Here is an 18,356-nt window from a genome sequence, read left to right as displayed (position 1 = left end):
CAAATCACAGCAAAGAATACAGTTTACAGTTGGATTAGCAGGATCCACAGAGCAAATGATGTGCTAACATATTCATCGCCTTCAAACATGAATACATTTGAGGAAATCATGATCTTCACATTGATAATCTTTGAACCGAAGTAGGCTGAATTTAGTGAGTAAGTTACTCATGAATTATTTGCTCAGCTCTGAAAACAATGACGAATCTTTTAAAAGTAGCAGTGAATTTTTTGATTAATAGAGATCCTTGAGAGCATCTGTTTTGAATGTATCTGTGTATCCACATTGATTGGGCTCTTTTTGCACTAGCAGGCTAATGAGGGAAATAAAACTTTTACTGCCAAGAGACAAATCCTCCCACTGAAGTTGTTGGGAGTCTGACCACTGATAAATAAAAACAACAATCCCCTACAGGTCCCTGCCTGATCTTAACAGTCTGAGTAGAGTGCTGGCTAATGGTTGAGACCCAATGACCACAGTCATCTCTTTTGGAATTTTTCTTTTTCTTTCTTGCAGCCTTCTATTTCACACACATTCTTAAATCCCTTCTATATTTCTCCAGTTGTTTATTACAGCTGATTCAAGGAAAGTTTACATTAAATGACAATATATATATCTGTCTATCTCAATTTCACATTTGAAGATAGTAAGCAGTGGTGGAGTTTTTTTTTATGACAGTACAGTTTTGGCCCTCAGGTTCTTAAATCAGCGATGTCACTTTATGGCTTTTAATTTATATATTTTGGGTGTTCCAACCTGACATATTCTGAGCATAAGACATATATGAGTGCTCAATCTAAAAATGTAGATTCATTGCTGTGACTCAGAGAAACAAAATTACCATATAATAAATTCTTGGTAATCTGTCCTTCCTAGGGCACCTACAGTTTTTACCGTCTGCTCATATCGACTTCTCCCTTTCAGCCAACTGGAGTAGTCAGTTCCTTGGAACAGAAGAGATTTTCATTATATTAATGATTAAAGATTTTGAGATGGGTGGAGACTTGGGCAACAAATATATCAAGAGTCTTTTCTTTTCAAATGCTCTGTGATTTTTAGCTGTTTGTTGTTCCTGCAAAACCTTCTTCACTTACTGCCCTTTGTGCATGCCTTGACTTCCAGAAGCTTCCTCACTTGCTGCTCCTCAGGGAAAGTATTTTTTTCTCTGTTTTTGAAAGCTACTCAAGATGTTGCTTTTTGTCTTTTGCTGAACAACTTATTTGAAGAGAAGCTAGAGGATCATTTAGTTGGATGCAGATTAAGACCTTCATCACTCCCACTACTTCTTTTGGCCTTGTAGGACAAAAGATCATAGTGCAGCTGAAGGGGAAGGATGGAAAAGGAGGATCGTGGTGGGAATTGCTCCATATTACTTTCCAGGGAAAAGTCACATCTGTATGGAAGCTGTCTAATGACAGTGCCAGGGAAAGAGTAAAACAGAAAAGTTTCAAAGGTCCAGGAAAGACTCCCAGTTTGAGGCCCAGAGAAGAGGACACTGTTCATATACTAAGAGTGAGAGACCTAAGCAGGAGGGTGGAAGGAACACAGAAAGCCCAGGCAAAGAGCTGGAGGCAAGTTTTGTTTAGTCTTCTTTTTAGTTTAGCCTTGCAAGGGTAGGATTTGGCTTTGGATAGAAGACTGCAATTACGGGAGCTTGTCTGAAATAGTGGAGGAAAAGTGGAGTAGGGTAAAAAGATACAAGAAATTGGTTGTAACAGGTCAATTTTGGGCATGTAGAGGCCTTGATAGAATATTTATTAAATGTTAAGTGTGAAAATTTGTTGATAAAACCTGTCTGTGCTCAGTTCAACATTGTCATGCTGACTGTGGCCCTAGCAGGTGATTTATATCATATATCACCCTTGCCTTTAGTCAGATTGTCATTTAGTCATTTAGTTAAAATGAAGACTTCTGAGCATTGTACCCCATGGAGCAGAGAACTATTCCTATGATTTTGTTGACATTTGAAGAATAATGGGTTCAGTTATGTTTGAATAAACATAAATCTGTTATTCCCTCAAGTGACTTTATTCACAGTGAATATAATAAATCTGGTTTACCCTTTTTATGTATGGTAGATCCCAATTCAGATATTGAAATTACAATTCTCCCACAGCTCATCTTTATGTGAGCATGCTGGTGAGCCAGTTTTACTAGGAAGAATATTTGCGGAAAGAGAACTTTAGATTCATATAGATGTACATGTGGGAACCAACTGCTGTATTTCCATGAGGAGTTTCACCAAAAGCACTAGCTAGCTATTGTGTCATGAAAGCAAAACCTATGATGTACCTGAGAGCTGTAAATCAAAGTAAATTTGTTGAGCAGAGAATTTCTCTTATTTATACTTCATAATTAATTTTCTAGCTTTTTATTCCCTAAAAATAGTATTACACTTGGTTTTAAAATAAAGAAAAACTGGTTGATTTTTCACAGGGGGGCAATATCATCACATTATTTGCTTATTTCCAAATTCTTTGTTTAGACAGCTACCACACAGACTTGTTTCTCAGGAAAAAACCCAGAGATTTCTCAAGCAAAAAGAGTACAATTACAGAAGGGCATTTATTTTGTCTCTTTTTTTCTGAAAAGGGAAACTGTTCTCACTTGAATCAAATCTTCAAATCTGGTCTCAAGTTAGTGTTCTTTTCTCTCAGTGCTTTTCCTCTGTGTGCTTGACAAAGCCAGGCTGCCTTTGCCAACACCTGACTTGAGAGCCTGTGTGTCCCTTGCTGGTTTGGGGCTGTGCCTGGGCTGGTGGGGTCTGTCCCTGAGTGGCACTTCCCCAGTGTCCCTCAGCTTCCTGCTGCTTCTGGTCCCAAGTAGACAGAATCGGAAATAGTTTTGTTATTTCTCATTTTTATAATTTTGATTGCATTTTGACAAAAAGAAAGGCATTCTCCTCACTCGCTCACACTTCTGTATCACATGGCTTGCATCAAATTTCCTGGGGAGCTCTTTGCTTTACTCTAGGGTTTAACACTAGATGTTCTAATTGCAACTTTTTTCTCTGAGCTCAAGTGCTCTATAAACATCTCCTTTGTTCCACGTGAGAGAAATGCGTGACATTTGTCACTCTAAAACCTGATACGTCTGTCTTTTTCTTATAGACCTTCAGATAGATGTTAGTTAAGGGAAGGAGGAGGCTTCTGCTTCTTAAAGGAGAAGCACTGGCAGTGGAGCTAAGGCCTTCTGTTGGAATTCAGTTGTGTGCCCCTTTCCTGGCCAAAGCCAGAGCTGGGAGTGAAACCTTGCTTCATTGGGGCTGCAGTCCTTACTAAAGTCCTTTGCAAAAGCGAAATATTTCACAAAGCAGGGGAAGCTGAAGTGACACACTGTTTCTCTGACACTAACCGGCAACCCCTTCAGATTACACCAGATCTGTATCCTATTTTAGTTACCCTTGTGCTCTGAAGTGTTTTGAGGAGTATTTTTGGACCTTTTTGGAAATTGTAGGGAGTTTGGCACAAAGGCACTGTATTTTATCAAGTTCAAACACCCAGCGAAAGAAGGCCTCCAAAGCAATTTTGGAAAATATGAGTGAAGAGCTGATACATTGACCCACAGGTGATGGTGGGGAGAAAGAGCTGTTGTAATACACTTTGAAAATCCTTTTTGCCTGCATGACTAGTACTTTTTGCAAAACTAATGTAGACTGTAACAACTTGTAGGCTTTTGTGTGCCAAATTGCAAGCTTTACTAGCCTATTAAAAAAGCCCTAAAAGTCCTTAATTCATTAAGGCCCAGATTCCCTTCTGTATAGGTACACTGACTCCTGAGCTGTATGTTGAATATACACAGGAAGTTATGGTGGGCAGAGGAAAGTTCCCAGGCAGATTATTGCACTGGAACCCACAGAGCACTAACCTGTTGGAAGTTCACTATTTGTGTTTGTCCACAGAAGGAATAGTTGCCCACAGGGGAACTGTGGCAGTGGGCTACAAAGGGCATCAAGGCATCTCTCTATTGAGCATATGGAAAGAAAGGCTCTGACATGCTTTACAGATTATTTTCCTTAATCTTTTTACAATAAAGTAGTAAAGAAATTGTCCGTATTAAAAGAAGGTGTGGAGAAAATTCAAATATGCTGGTATTTTATAGCAGGAGAAAGAGAGCCTTTCAAGTAGCTTTCATGATGAAAACAAATTTCTGGGGGACCCAAGCCTGGTTATTAAACGGTATGATAGAACCAAAGTGGCACTTCTTTTGGTTCTATCTGTGGAACAACCAAATATGTCAGCACATTTGTTGTATAACTCCCTAAGCAGCAGATAAATCAGGTTGACACTAACTTATTTAGTAAAACATCAGCAGGAAAACAACAGGTGGGAAACTGAGGCCTGTGAGATGTCATGGGTCCCCCTGCAGCACCTCATGCATTGATAACTGCCTGCCTTCTACAAACATAGATACTTGAGCATGGAAGCCTCCTCTAATTAAACCTATTCCTCCTCCCCTACACACAGGAAAACCACAACTGCCGACGGGGCTATAGAAACGGGAATTGTGAATTACTCGGTGCAGTGGATTTGCATAATTTGGGTTTTTCATTCCTTTTCAATATCTGAGTTCCATTATCTGAGCTGACTTGGGGTTGAATGCCTGAAGCATTTCATGCACCCGAGAGCAATATAGGGGCCATAGTTGTGATCCTTAGGGAAATATAAGTAACATACTCTCTGCAGAAGGATCACAAGTTTCTCTGCAGACCGAGGAGATGTTTGTGACTTGCCACAGGACAAAGGGGAGACCTATGGGATAAAAATCTGATGAACTCAGGGTCGTGATTCATTCGTGCACTTCCCAGAGGCCGAAACAGCCCCCGAACCAACTGAACCAGAGCTCCTGCTGCAGAGCAGGGAAGGGCACAAGGGACTTTCTGTTTCTCTTCAATGTTGCAAATGAAGTTTCTGCCCCTCTAACTCTGCTTTCTGGGTTCTCTCAGGGAATTCTCATAGATAGGTGTTTCCTTGTATCAATCACAGGGAGGAAAAGCAAGCAGTCTCTAAAGGAAAATATGTAAGAAAAAAATTACAAGCATCACAACAGCTTTACAAACAGAATGGCATAATGCCTACCAAGCTGTCATGTCAGCACCTCCCCAGAGGAAATAATGGAAAAGATTCAACATGGAACATTTTTACATCTGAAAAGGGAATGTGGGGTAGAAATCAGAACCATTTTTTAAAGCAAGTGTATTCCAGGAAACTTGAATATAAGTTCCAGTAAAGCTCAAATAAAGCCCCAGTGAAACAGATTCCCTGTTTTACTTTATAAAATGTGGGAAGTAAACCTTTAGCTAAGGCAGCAGTTAAGTGATGCAGCATAGCTGTGGATCAGGAAGCCCAGAGGGATATTGTGCAGCTGTAAATGGGGAGGGGAAGGTTGGTGAAGAAATGGTTAGAGAATTTTTTTTGGACATGCTGCATGGATGTGCCTTTGTAGAGAGGGGAAAGAGGTACAGAGAAGATGGCTCCTTGGGCTGGGTACACACAGGGGCATTGCTTCCTGGTGCCCTGAGTGCACTGTGACACAGGACTAGGAGGCTGGCAAATGGGTATGGGGCACTTAGAGTTGTGTATTTCCCCCACAACCTTACATCATGTTCTCTAAATTTATTACTTGTTCATATCTATCTGGAATTTCCCAAATGAGGCATCTTTTGCAGGCGAAAGGAGATAATCTTCAGGCTCCCCCAATGCAGGAAAGACCTCATGGTGTCCCTGCAATGTGGGAATGTGTAGGCAGATTTGAAAGGGGCAGAAAAGCTTCTGTTCCCTGTGAGATGCCTCTGCCCAGCCCTGCAGCACCTCTGCAGCTCTCGGGTGCACAGCCCAGAAACCACTTAACTCTGCCAAGAGTTTCCAGGACAGGGGAGAAGCTGTAGCACAGCATGGGCTGTGCCCCTGCTTTGTCACCGGGTTTGAGAAGAAGCAATATTCCTCTGCCCCCATCCCATGGTCACAAAGCAGCTTCATCTGTGCAATTCTGCAAGGAAACATGTAACAAACATATCCTTAGAAAGTTACACAAATGAGGTAAATGAACAAAAGAACTAGATCATATATTATACTGGCCCAATTAATTTTACTGAAGATTCAGGGACGTGAACCCCTATGAGGTTACATCAGCAGCATGCATTTATGAGTAGATAATAAATTTGTGCAGGCTATCAACTGGGAACTAAATTGCTTTTTAATATTTCTGCTGCAAAATAGGCTTTCTTCAGTTGTGCCATGTTGTTCTTATGCTTGTTCCTATTTCTAAGAAAAAATACTGTGACATCTTTGTTCAAAACCTTCAAGAGTTGATGTGCTACAGTGCTGAAGAGAAACTAAATGCTGCCTAAAATGTTCTCTCAGTAAAGGGTAAGAGCAACACACACTCTTAAATGTTAAAACCTTGTTTAAAAATTAGTTTCAAGAAACCTCTGGCAAGGAAAAATATTTGAAGGGCTGCTGCCAAACTGATCCAGTAAACCAGTTTCTGTGGGAACAGTGATGTTTTCTGCTACAATCTAAGAGATTCCTGAGGAAAGGGATACTTGGTACTTTCTTACATTGGTTAAACAATCGTGATCTGGATTTTCAGATGCTGACTTTCATAGTAGTAGTGTGTTATCTGCAATTGAAAGATGGCCCTTTTTTCATTGGGGTACCATATAGTGAATCTCATTCCATGCTGCTATGGATGTGTGGGAATCGGAGTGGAGGCTGTCAGGGATGTCCTTCTCTTCTGTGCACTCTTGAAAGACACAAAAACTGTTTTCATATTCCTGGACAAAAATTCACCTCAGTAAACAAGAATTTCAATCTCCAGTGGTGGTGGTGGCATTGTTCTTCTTTATAGACAGTATTTTCTTAGTTTGTTATAATAACTCTATCTAATGGCAGTAAACTAAAGTAAAAGTGTCCAACTTAAAACTCAAGGCAGTTATAGTTTCCCTCAGCTAAAGACTGTCAGATATGAGGATAAATCTGTGACTATTGTCATGCAGTATGATAATAAAATATAGGTCTCCATTTTCTTGATTTTTATTTTAGTTTTGTAATTAACAAGAAATAGTCTATTTAAATAAATTAATTTATGCTCCACATTGAATAGTGAATTATTCCACTACAGTTTTAGTTTTTTATTGCAGAACAACTCAAACCCCCTTCATTATTTTACCTAGGAAATAACCAGAAAAAAGATAAAAAGGAGGCATTTTACACAGGAAAGACAATCAGTATTCAACTCCTTCCATTCCTGTTGGCTTAGTAATATTTGTCTGGATCAGTTCTTCTGGGAGGATGTGTGAGAGCAGGGTAGGAGGCTAGTGAGAGATGTGGAAATGCAGAAGCTTAGGCAAGCATGGCAGTGAGAGCATGCAAAGCTCTAGGTCAATGGCTGGCAGATGGCTTATGAGCTGAGGAGGCTGCTGGCAGATGGTATTGACAGTGTGGACAAGACAAAGATTTTGGCTACAGAAAGGGAGCTTTGGAAAGATGCTAGAAGTCTATCTTTCCTGATAAGAACACCGTCCAATTTGGATGCACATCACATCTTGGTTTTTCTTGGGTTTTGTTTTTTTCCTTTTAACCACAGAAAAGGTAGAGAGGCTTTGCTGCTTTAGGAAAGAAAAAGTGACTGAAACAGAGATTGTGAGGCCTGCTATTTGGTCTAGTTCCCAAATTCTGACCATTCAGTAACAACAAAACCCCCTTACTATGTGTAATTGGCACGTAATTATTTGTGATTACTAGTCTGATTCCTCTGCTGCTCTCACTGTTACTGAACTAATTACGCCTCTTATGCAACATTAGCAAATTAAATCATTCCAATTATCCACATTTATATCCTTGTGCTTTCTCTACTGCCACAGTTCCTTCTCATCACCCTGTGTGACGGTGCCTGTCACACTTTCATTCGCAGCCTACTTTCTTCATAGGCAATTAGTGGGTGCTGGGGCTGGGCCGGCTGCGAGTCCCCTTCCGAGCCAAGCAAGTGCCTAAAGCTGCTGCCGTGCTCCTGTGGCTGGGGAAGGTGAGGAAGTGCAGTGGGTGAGGTACACAACTGTGCGTACCCCTAAGTTCAGATGGCTCAAAGCAGAAAGCTTGTAACGCTCAGAGAGATTTAGAGAAAAGAGAATCACTTCAAATGAAGTAAGAACTAGCTTAAAATGTCACTTCAGACACACAAAAGACTATTGCTACTCAGTTTGGAGTTTGTTCAGTATAGGATGCCAAAATACAACGGGCAGTGAACTCTTAAGCAAGCTGAAAATACGGTAGGAAAGTGCATGGTCTGCTATAGATGTGTTTGTCAACAATGAAACTCTGAGCTGGTTTGGCAGCAGTGAGAACAAGGGAATTTAGAAACAGCTCATACCTTCTTCCTGGGGGTGGGGAGGCACCAGCGTAGCTGATGCTCCGTGAGATAAGAGGTGGTTCTCCATCAGGCACCCGGTAGCCCTTGATTGCCCTGATGAGCCTCACCTGGCGCCTCTCCGCCTTCTGCCCGTGGCCCTGAGGGGGACGGTGGAGCTTGATTTGGGGTCTTCGCTCGTGTCTGGAGTTGTGCTTTTTTGCAGGTCAGCCACGGCTGTATCTTTGCACCCTTTGGGGAACGGCTGGCCCTCACCATCCTCTGACATGTGCAAAAATGTGGCTTGAAGCCTAAAGCTGCGAACTCCTGCGGAGCTTAGGTTGACTTTTTGAAACTGACGGCACATAAATAGCTTCGAGTTCAAGTGGCCGCGTCCGGTCCTCAGCTCCTTAGCGCCGGGAGCTGTCCCCCTCAGGGCAGGGCTAGGGCTGCTCCCCCTTCTGAGGCTCTCTGAGCAGCAAATGGGCCTGCTTCTCCTAGTGGTGTGCTAACAGGTAAGTCAGGTGTCAAAGAGCTTTGCTTATTGCTCAGGAATAACTCCTGTGCTCTTCCATTCTCCCTCCGAAGAGAGGTATTGCTGTAGCTGTGATGTAGATGTACTGCTTCACGGGTTGTAAAATATCAGCTTTACTGTTTTCAAGGGATTTGGGCTGCATTGCATACTTAGAATATTCACGTTCTGCTATAGTATTGTGTGGAAAATCACCCTCTGAAAAGTAAGGGTCCACAAAGGAGACAGGAGTTCTGCAACTTGATTCGAATAAAGGGGGAGAACCCACTGGGCCACACCCCCTTGGGGTCTGAAGCTTTTGGAGGCCGTAGACTCCGTTTATCGTGAACTCCCGGCCGCATGTTGCCCTCCTCCTTTCCCAGTTGCTGAGGTACCAGGAAGGTACAGCCTTCCCGAATAGCCCTTGAACATGTATCGTCATTTCCCCCACAGTTAGTTCAGAAGTTCAAACTGTCTGGGTTCTGTAACAAGTTTGGGCGGCTCCATGGTCATGCAGACCTCCACAGCCGTTCTTCAGCACCCGATTGGTTTTTCAGACCTAATCGTTAGTGAAGACAGTAACACCCATTTCTTCTACCAGTCTAAGGGAACACTACCCTTCAAACCACAAACTGCAATGCAAAGGTGCCTTCCCACTCTGCTGCCCAACAAATGCCTGTCGGGACTGGGCGAGGAGCTTCTGTCCCTCTTTGTGGGCTGGCTGTGGGCACAGCGACCCGCAGCTGCCAGCCCTGGCTTCTTCACTCACCTGGCTGAGGCTGTGCAATGCAGCTTGGGGGTTGAGGAGCGCAGTGGAGAGAAAAGGTAATTATGATACCTCTGGGTGCAACTTCTATCTTTCAGTTCAGTATTTAATATGCTATATCAAAAAGATTGTCTGCTTACAAAACACTTAACTGCAGAACAGCTCTTCTCTGTTGCAGAGGATTTACTGTTACCTGGTTAGGCCTCTGAATTGTAAGGTGAGCAGATGCTTTGAATATCTTATCATATTTTTATTTCCTGCTATAATAAAATTTCCCTTTGTTACTGTGATACCTATTTCTGCTGATTTTCAAACAAAGCAACTTTAAATGATAAGCCAACAAAATATGTATTTTTAGCATTTATCCTCAGGAAAGGAGCATGATACACTCTCATTAGGAAGGCCTAAGTAGAAACAAGAGGAGACACAAAACAGAAGCATAAAATAACTTTTCAACAGGGATACAGTGAGCCTTAGGAAGGAAGTTGGTTTTATTTGCTTAGGCCTATTAGAATTTACAAGAGACTACGGAGCAAGTGTCTGTCCAGGCTTGAGCATTAAAGAGTAAAGCAGGAAGGTGGCAAGCACAGAGCACCTCTGCACCTTTCACACTTGTCTGAATGACTTTTTTCCGCTGAGGGCAGGTGACAAGGGTTGGTAACTAGTCAGACAGGGAAGTTGTTTCCTTTCTTAATAGATTAAGAACCTTGCCTTATAGGAGGACTAGAAGCAGATAGTTAACTTGTTTTGTTTGTCTTTGTGACATTTCCTCAACCCACAATGCTGTGTGCCAGCATGATCTGACCTGGACTGCTTAAGACAGTGCTTGACAGAACATCCAGCATCGCTGAGCTATCATGGCAGGAGTGTATTGTAGAAAACCCCTGAATTCAGCAAAACTTGGAAAAACCTGACCGTGTACTGTATTACGCACACTGGGTGTCTGTGGTATTTGCCATTGCAGTGGAGATCAGCGCTGTATTCCAGAGCAACAAATTGAGATGAGGAGTGGCTCAAACCACACCTGCCTGCGTGGCAGTAGAGGTTAAAAGCTCTGTATGTTTGTTTGTGATGACAGGTGAAATTTAGGATGGATGACCAATCTTGCAAGGATCTCTTCCAGATTCTCACATAAGTTCATGTATGAATCTTGAGGCTAATGAACCAAGTGAGGAGTTTTCATCAGCCAAGTTAGTTAGCTCTGTAGCAGCCTGAGGAACTTCCTGGTTCCCTCGGCTTCCTCCTAGAATAATGTAAATGATACAGAAGGAATTGCTTCTATGTCTTGATATTTAAACTTGCTGCTTTCTGTCCTTTTGAATGTGGGCAGCAACTGCAAGAAATCAGAGTGGTGAGGAATGCTTGGAGGATTTCTGTTGAATGGTGCAGACTATTTTAATGTCCTCTTAGGGGGGGCTGTTTTGGATCTCTGGCAACTAGAAAGTCTAAACACAAGCTTTTAATTATTTAAATGCAAGCTGATGATTGAGTTTATGTGGTAATAATCTGCATCAAAAGGTGAATTTCAGTCAGTGCTTACTAATGGTTCTGTACAAGGTGAGTGATATTTTCTTAATACTAGTAGCTAAGCTAGTATTAGGCATATCAATGTTAGTAGCAGCTATTAGTTCTACTCTTCAGTTTTTGTCTGTTTAATGAAAGCTTCTGGCAGTTATAAAATGTTCCTGCCAGTGGTTCTGTGATGATTCAGTATTCTGCTTTTGAAAAAGTAAAGTTTTGAAGTTGCATACTTGTTAAATTTGCTGGCATCTTCTTGACAAGACATTCTTTGTGTTAACTGCACTTCTCAGGTACTGCAGTTCTGGAAGCACGATTACAATGTTTAGTGTGATTCTGCCATCCATTATCACCAACACCACCTACTTCTGCAGAGCTGTAGCAGTGGGTGTGATGCTGTCTGGTGCACATTATTGGCCTACAGTTCTGTACACAGGAAGAAAATAAACATCCGACTTGCAATAATGTGGTTATACATTTTAATTTAGTTTTGGGATTAAGCTTCAGATTGCTAATTCAGGAAGGGCTTTTTACAATGGGAAATTGCTCTCACCTGGAGAAGTGCAACTTTTCCTCCCCATGGCATGTGTGGCTGCAGCAGAGTGGCAGCATTTGGTCAGCAGCTCATGCTGTTCACAGTGTGCCAAAACCTCTTTACCTGGTCAAGACAGCATAGAATTTGGTGTAGACATCTGTTTGTGTCTCAGCCAGCTTAATTGCTGTGACCCTAATGAATCCTCTTTTCCAGTTCAAGGCAAGCTGAACCAAATAAAATACACGTGTCTTTCAGAATGACATGAGGGAGGAGAGCAGATGCTATCCTAGTGCAAGGGTTTATCTTTTAGTCTGAATGGGATATGATAGAAAAATTGCTGGTAGGTTTTCACAGGCATAAAGCAATGTTCATCAGTCCAGTCATGTTACCATACAATGTTACTGTACACACCAGAGATGATGGCAAATGCTCTGTAACTGATGCTAAAAGATGCAAATATTTGCTGCATTTTGTACACAGTGATGAAAAGTTGTGACAGGGACCAAAGACTCCTTTTATGATAGCAGCCATCTGGTAAAATAGAAAGGCACAATATTTGTGCAGGATGGCTTACAACTTTAAGGTAGGCTAAAATGCTGCCAGACTTGCTCTTGTTGCTCCTTTCTGGTCAAGCACAGTCCTGCACTGCTTTCTCTACGTATCTGGATGACTGATAACAAGCCTCGGGTCACATTTGAGCTGATACTCATTGGCCAATATTTATTTTTAGTTAAATAATGAGCAGGCTTTTTTGAAGTCATGTAAGGTTCTAGAGTGTCTGCACTGCAGGGTTTCATCTTGCTCAGGGATGAATATATAGGTACTTGGTTGCTTCACTGCCTCATGACCTTTGTTGTTTTAGAAAGGATGAGGGGGGAAGCACTTGTCTCTCAGATACTTCTCATTCCTGAATTCCTCAGAGCTCATCCAACTTTCATTATTCTGCCTCTGGAATCCATGTGTGAGCCTCTCAGCCCCCTGGTTTTGTTCACTCTCGCTCCTCAGGAGCATTTTGCAGCCTTCCTCTCCCATAGCCAGTGCAGGTTGCTGTGGTGGCACAGGTGCTTTGCTTGGGCCAAGGCAGGAGGCAGCTGCATGCGTACTGTCCTGTCTGGACTAAACTTTCCCTAATGAGGCCAGTTATTCTGTGACAGGTGCATATATAATAGTTATTGCAGAGAAGAATTTAAATTACAAAACAACTTTAATTCGCTTACAGCTAACCTCAAAGGAGCACAAGCTTAAATAACTTTGGCTAGATTTTGAGCTGCATAATGTATAAATAACCTGCACTGCAATACATAAACACATGAAGCTTATATTCAAGTTCAAATAACCTTATTTCTTGCACTGTGATTGAGGAGCAGTAAAAGAACAGGATCTCTTAATTAGACAATTAGTTCCTCTGGGGGGAAGGGACTGTTCCTTTATGCAGGGATTAATGTGTTTGCTGGCTTTATAGCATGTTCTGTCCATACTACCAAAACAAAAAGTAAGTGGTAGCTTCCTTTGACCTAGTAAAAGATGAGGATAAGATACCCAGGGTGACTTAATTAGATCTGTCAGCTGTTTTTAATTCTGTTAAGCGTGGAACTTGGGGTGACTGGGTGGAAACAGCAGTTTTGGGTGAACTTTGTTACACTGTCAGGTTGATATGGCAGGAATCTTTTAACCTTTCTTCCTATGGCCCATGTGTGTAGTAACTTGAAGTTGCTCTGAGATTCTGTCCTACTGATGGCTGATACTCAGACCTATAAACACTACATACCAGTGTCTTTTGAATTCTAGATCTGATGAGATTGAACACATTCACCTCTCTGCTAGAGCAGAAAAAATGCAGTGAAAATGGAGGAAAATGGATGATGGTATTTGCAATAGTAGTTGTGGGTTGCCAGCAGCGACCTGCTGCAGGGAGATTATTTCCTTAATTTTTGTCTTGTGATTGTCTTTAAGCCAGGCTGGCTGTAAGACAGTGACAGACCAGCTGTTACTCAGAAGGGAAATCCTACAAAGCTTGGCTGGAGGCATATGACCTTTTCTTCTCAAATGTTGACATCGTTTTGTGTTTTGTTATTTCAGACTTTGATTGCTAAGACAGGTTTGACATGAGCTTCCAGGCTGATATTCTTCTCAGCTCTACCTTAGGAATTCAGAGGTCCTATGATGGCCTGTTAGAGGTCTCTGCACAACAGCCATAGGTCCAGTATTTCCAAATCAGCTAAACCAAAGAATTATGGCTTAGCTTTGCCTTTGGAACATAGGATGACTCAAGTCAGCCAACTCAGTCTTCAAAAAGTATTTCTTCAAGTGGTTGCAGCCTGAGTGAAATCATTCTCACTGGAACTCTCATGGGGCCCCTGGAAGGGCTGTCAGCAGATTATCCCGTTTAATACCTCCTCCAGACCCCGTGTCATATCCTGCACTTCCCCAAAACTCAGTGCCACTAAGGTTCTGTTTTCTCCCAGTCCTTTATTGAACCTGCACAGGAACCTGGGGGTGAGTCAGCTCCCTGGGGCGCGTACATTCCGTTCTGGCTGTGGCAGCCTGTTCAGGCATTGCCTCTGTGAGCTGAGAGGACGTGCAGTCCTGTTTGTGGGGCTGGCACAGCACCTGCCCTCCCCTTCGGGCGGGTACAGTCTTTGAATAAAGGATGAGGAGGCTGTCAAGACACTGGCACAGCACCCTGCCCTGGCCTGTAGGTTTTGGCCAATGTTGCCTCTTATCTCCGTTATCTCAAAGCATGTGGTATGTTCTCAGTGCAGCAGCCAGGTGTAGGTCACTTCTGGAGAGAAGAGGAAGGAAGGAGGCTGGCGGTGGACCTGAGAGCTTCTAGTGCGCTGCCTTTCTTCTTTTGCTGCTCCAGGTTTGTCTGAAAGCACTGAGAGAGATGCTTTTGCCACAACTTTAACATCTGACTGGGTTTAGTGACTTCTGGCGTGTTTCACTTAAATGTGCAAGTGTAATGGCTGAAAATACTGTGTGTGAGTGATGTTAAATATTTAATAGTATATTAAAGTTTTGGGGAGATGCTGCAGTAATTAGCAAGTGTTGAGAAAGTCAGAATCAACGTACAGAACATCAGAAAAGCTGAAGGATGATTTTATAGAAGCTGTACAAGACACTGCTAGTAATTAATGGCATTGTGTGGAATACATCAAATGTATTAATTTTGTAAATAAACCTTCAACAGTAGATCTTTCTCCGGTCATCTTTTATTATGTTATAGGTGTTCACAGTGGGAAGACTGGGACATGTTTCTACTGTAGCAGCCTTCTAGTCAGACTAGATAAGAGAAGCTTCTGGTGCCATTTGTATGTTTTCAATTCTGTTGCCATAATCTGGTCCAGTACATTCACAAGCTTTTTTAAAGCTAAGATCCTGGGCAAAGCTGCAAAGATTTTAGATTTCATTCCATAGTAATTTTCTAAACTAGAGTGAGAAAGGGGCTTTCCAGAACTCTATTTTCACTCTGGGTATTTGAACTGCAAAGACCAGTGGGAAGGATTATTTTGTAAATTCCTTTCTTTACTCAGCTCTTACAATAGAGGCAAATGTCCATCTGAATTCAAGCCTGCTGGGCTGGTTGTACCACAAATATTTTTTAAATTTTAGAATTTTTTTGAGAAGACCTTCAGGTGCAAGAATTGCTTGAATTGCGTTTTGATGCTAACTAATGTGTTTGCAATCCCCAAAATAACAGTACTGTCACAAACTAGGATACTAGCTAGGTAACTTAAAAAAACCAATATAATGTTTCAGTAGGTATTTGTTGTCTTTGAAACTAGTTAAAAGAAACAAAGATAAATATTTAGTCCTAACCATAAAATTTGCACATTCTATGTAATTATTCATAATGAAATTCTACTCAGAATTCAACAAAGCTTTTCAGATTAAATCACAAATGGACTTGTGTTAATGGACACTTCTGCAGCGGTGCTAGTACATGGATTTTCGAGGAAAAGAAGGAAACTGATATCTTGTGAAACAGACAGTTCTGGTTATGAAAATGGTTCTATCTTTCAAGTGCAGGTATCTCATACCACAGGAAGTAAAGGTCATATATTTTCTAAATTCAGATTGCAATATGAGATGTCTCTTTTCAAGTACTGTCAAATAAGCAACGCAGGACCGCTGAAAAAGCGTGTGAAATGAATTTGTGTGTATTGCAGCAGTATCTCAGACAAAACTGAATTTTGCAGTGCTTTAATTACTAGTTAACTAGATTCAAGATGGATCTGTATATAAGCTAAACAATAGATACAAAAGAGCATTATGCGGAACACAACATGCCTCTAACCATTGTTTGTTCCACTTGATTTGAAGTTCCACATAACAGGATGCCATTTGGACTGAGATTTACTGCATGCCGTACCTTTAGCAGTTATGCAGAAATTTTTTAATCATTTATAGTCATTATTCCAATTAGAAGTTAACTATTCCTAAGCTTTATTTTTTTTTTAGAAATATATTTTAAAATGTATGTTTCTTATAGTAGATTGGAGTAGAAACTCACTGCTCTTGGTAGCTGGAACTTAATAACTGTAGCCACTCTGAACACCTCTATGCACTATTTACTTTATTGCTTTCAGGCATAGCTTAAGCTATATCTGCTTTATGTATATGCACATACATAGGTGTTTTAGAAGTATCTCTCTCTCTACATGATCTTTGAGTTAGGTTGGGCAGTTACTGGGGAGTGAGTGCATCTAAACCTCTTTGGGATGAGGAATTGGGGGTTCATTTTCAGTGTGACTTCTGCAGTGCTCAGGTAGAGCTTCCACTGTGCTTGAACATGTGAAATGAAAATCCCTTTCAAGTTTTCCTCTGCTGTATGGCTTGGTAGTGGATGATGTGTGGAACTGCCTGGATGCTGTCTGCTGCCTGTGGGAGGGAAAGCAAATCCCACTGGTCTGGCTTTCTGTCATCCCTTCCATAAGGAGTTCCCAACTTTGGCACTGCAAGGACACTTCTTCTTCTTCCAGCTTCCATATTAGAGGAGGATTTTGCCTGTTGCAGCAGTCAGGAGCACAGCTGGATTGGCAGGAGAGATGCTTGTTCCCTGTGTGATCTCTGGCTTACAAAGGGGTAACCCAAGGCTGTTTGAGGGTGAAACACTAAAAAAAGTCACGTCTGGAGAGAGCACCCTTGTCACTACGTGTGAGGAGCTCTCAATAGTCACATGACTCTGGCAGGGCCCAAGTCATGTGTAGGGAACAAACTGGAGTGAATGTGAGTGAGCAGTTCACCAGAGCTGATGGGACCTTGGGTCAGCATCATGCCACCTATTGCTGATAATTCCCACATGTAGTGTGTTGACAAAATGGAAACTTATTGCAATCACAGTCTATGCATCTTGTCCTTTCTTCTGAGTGTCCAGAACAAAGGAGATATTACAGTGTAGGTGTTGCATAGATTACAATATTGATGCACTATTTTTCTGCTAGGAAATGGTGTGCTGAATGAATTCCATGCTAAAATCTACAGCATGCATTATTTTTCAATTAAATAACCAGAGAAATGTGAGTTGTGTTTGTATTCCTGTGCAAGCAATTGTAGCAACATAATAGCAGGTATGAAAGAGCTCTATTGCTTTCTGCGATCAGTGGGTGTTTATTTGTGGAACAAATGGCACTGACAGTTCATCAGAACTTAAATTTGCAATCCACATTAGAAATTCAGTAATATCTTTCATCTGTGCTTGCAAATATAAATTGCCCTCTGCAGAATGGCTTACATGAATTTCTGAGGAAACTGTCAAAAAAGGGTATTACAGTGTGTTTTTCAAGAAGAAAAACTGCTTCAAAAGAACCTGCCCCATAACATTATGGAGGAGCTGGAGCAGTGCTGCTTTGATTCGTTGTCCCAGCTTCTTCCAGCTTTTCTCACTCTTTTGGTCACTGCCTCAACATGGAGAGCAACACCAGAGTGAGTGACTAGAAGAGCTCTGGTTGTGAGGCTTTCAGCCCTAGAGAGGAGCTGTAAGGCTCTTGTGGCTGCCCAGCAGGCCAGAAAGGACAGCTGGACAGAAATAAGGAAACAAGGACACTGTTGGAGTATGTTACAGGTGAAACTTGTCACAAACTGTTGCAGTTGCTTATTCTCCTTCGTGCTCTCCACATTTGTGCGCAAACTGTAATATTTTGTCTTGAGTTTGTGATCAATAGCAGCAGCATGAAATAAGTTTTCTTTTATTGTGGAAATGTTGCTTTTTGTTCTGATACTGCTGTGGAGCAGAATGAGCAGAGAAATGATGAAATACTTGTAGATTTGTGCTGGTGCCCTGGTCCTCGTTGTCCACCCCTAATGAGGGTGGTTTGCTGGGTTTGGGGCAGTCTTTCAGCAGCAGTAAAGCAAATTGGGATTCAGGAGCTTAAATTTCCACCTACTCAAGTAGGACTACTGAGCCATGGGTTAGCTCATTGTAGACTTGAAAGGGTTTACTTTCATAACATAATAGAAGGTAACACGGGTTGTTTAATTGAAAGTAATCCATAGACACCTACTATGTATAAATCCAGGAATAACTGGGATGTTAGAAGAAAGATCAAAGAGTGTTTTTCACCTTCACTGTTGGATTCATTATAAAAATGCATGATTCATTACACTGCGAGTGTCACGTGCATCTACAGAATTTGCAGATTAAGCAGACATCAATTTAAAAAAAGATTCTATATTTTATC

General features: G+C 41.6%; 1 protein-coding gene across 12 annotated transcripts in view; it reads left to right on the top strand.

Moving 5' to 3' along the window:
- Positions 1-18,356, top strand: part of RORA (RAR related orphan receptor A) — a 480,592-nt gene that overhangs the window by 69,640 nt on the left and 392,596 nt on the right. For 2 of the 12 annotated variants that reach the window (XM_069026313.1, XM_069026281.1), the window contains exon 1: positions 8,460-8,861. The exons of 8 other annotated variants lie outside the window; for them this stretch is intronic. The gene's annotated coding sequence lies outside the window, so the exon portion shown is untranslated. Of the gene's footprint in view, positions 1-7,947; positions 8,026-8,459; positions 8,862-18,356 lie in introns of those variants that run through there. 2 more of the 12 variants (XM_069026292.1, XM_069026289.1) reach the window with 2 other exon arrangements.

This window comes from Aphelocoma coerulescens, chromosome 10 (assembly GCF_041296385.1).
Source record: "Aphelocoma coerulescens isolate FSJ_1873_10779 chromosome 10, UR_Acoe_1.0, whole genome shotgun sequence".
In the NCBI taxonomy this organism is placed as follows: Eukaryota; Metazoa; Chordata; class Aves; order Passeriformes; family Corvidae; genus Aphelocoma; species Aphelocoma coerulescens.
This window is presented reverse-complemented; position numbering and strand designations above follow the sequence as displayed.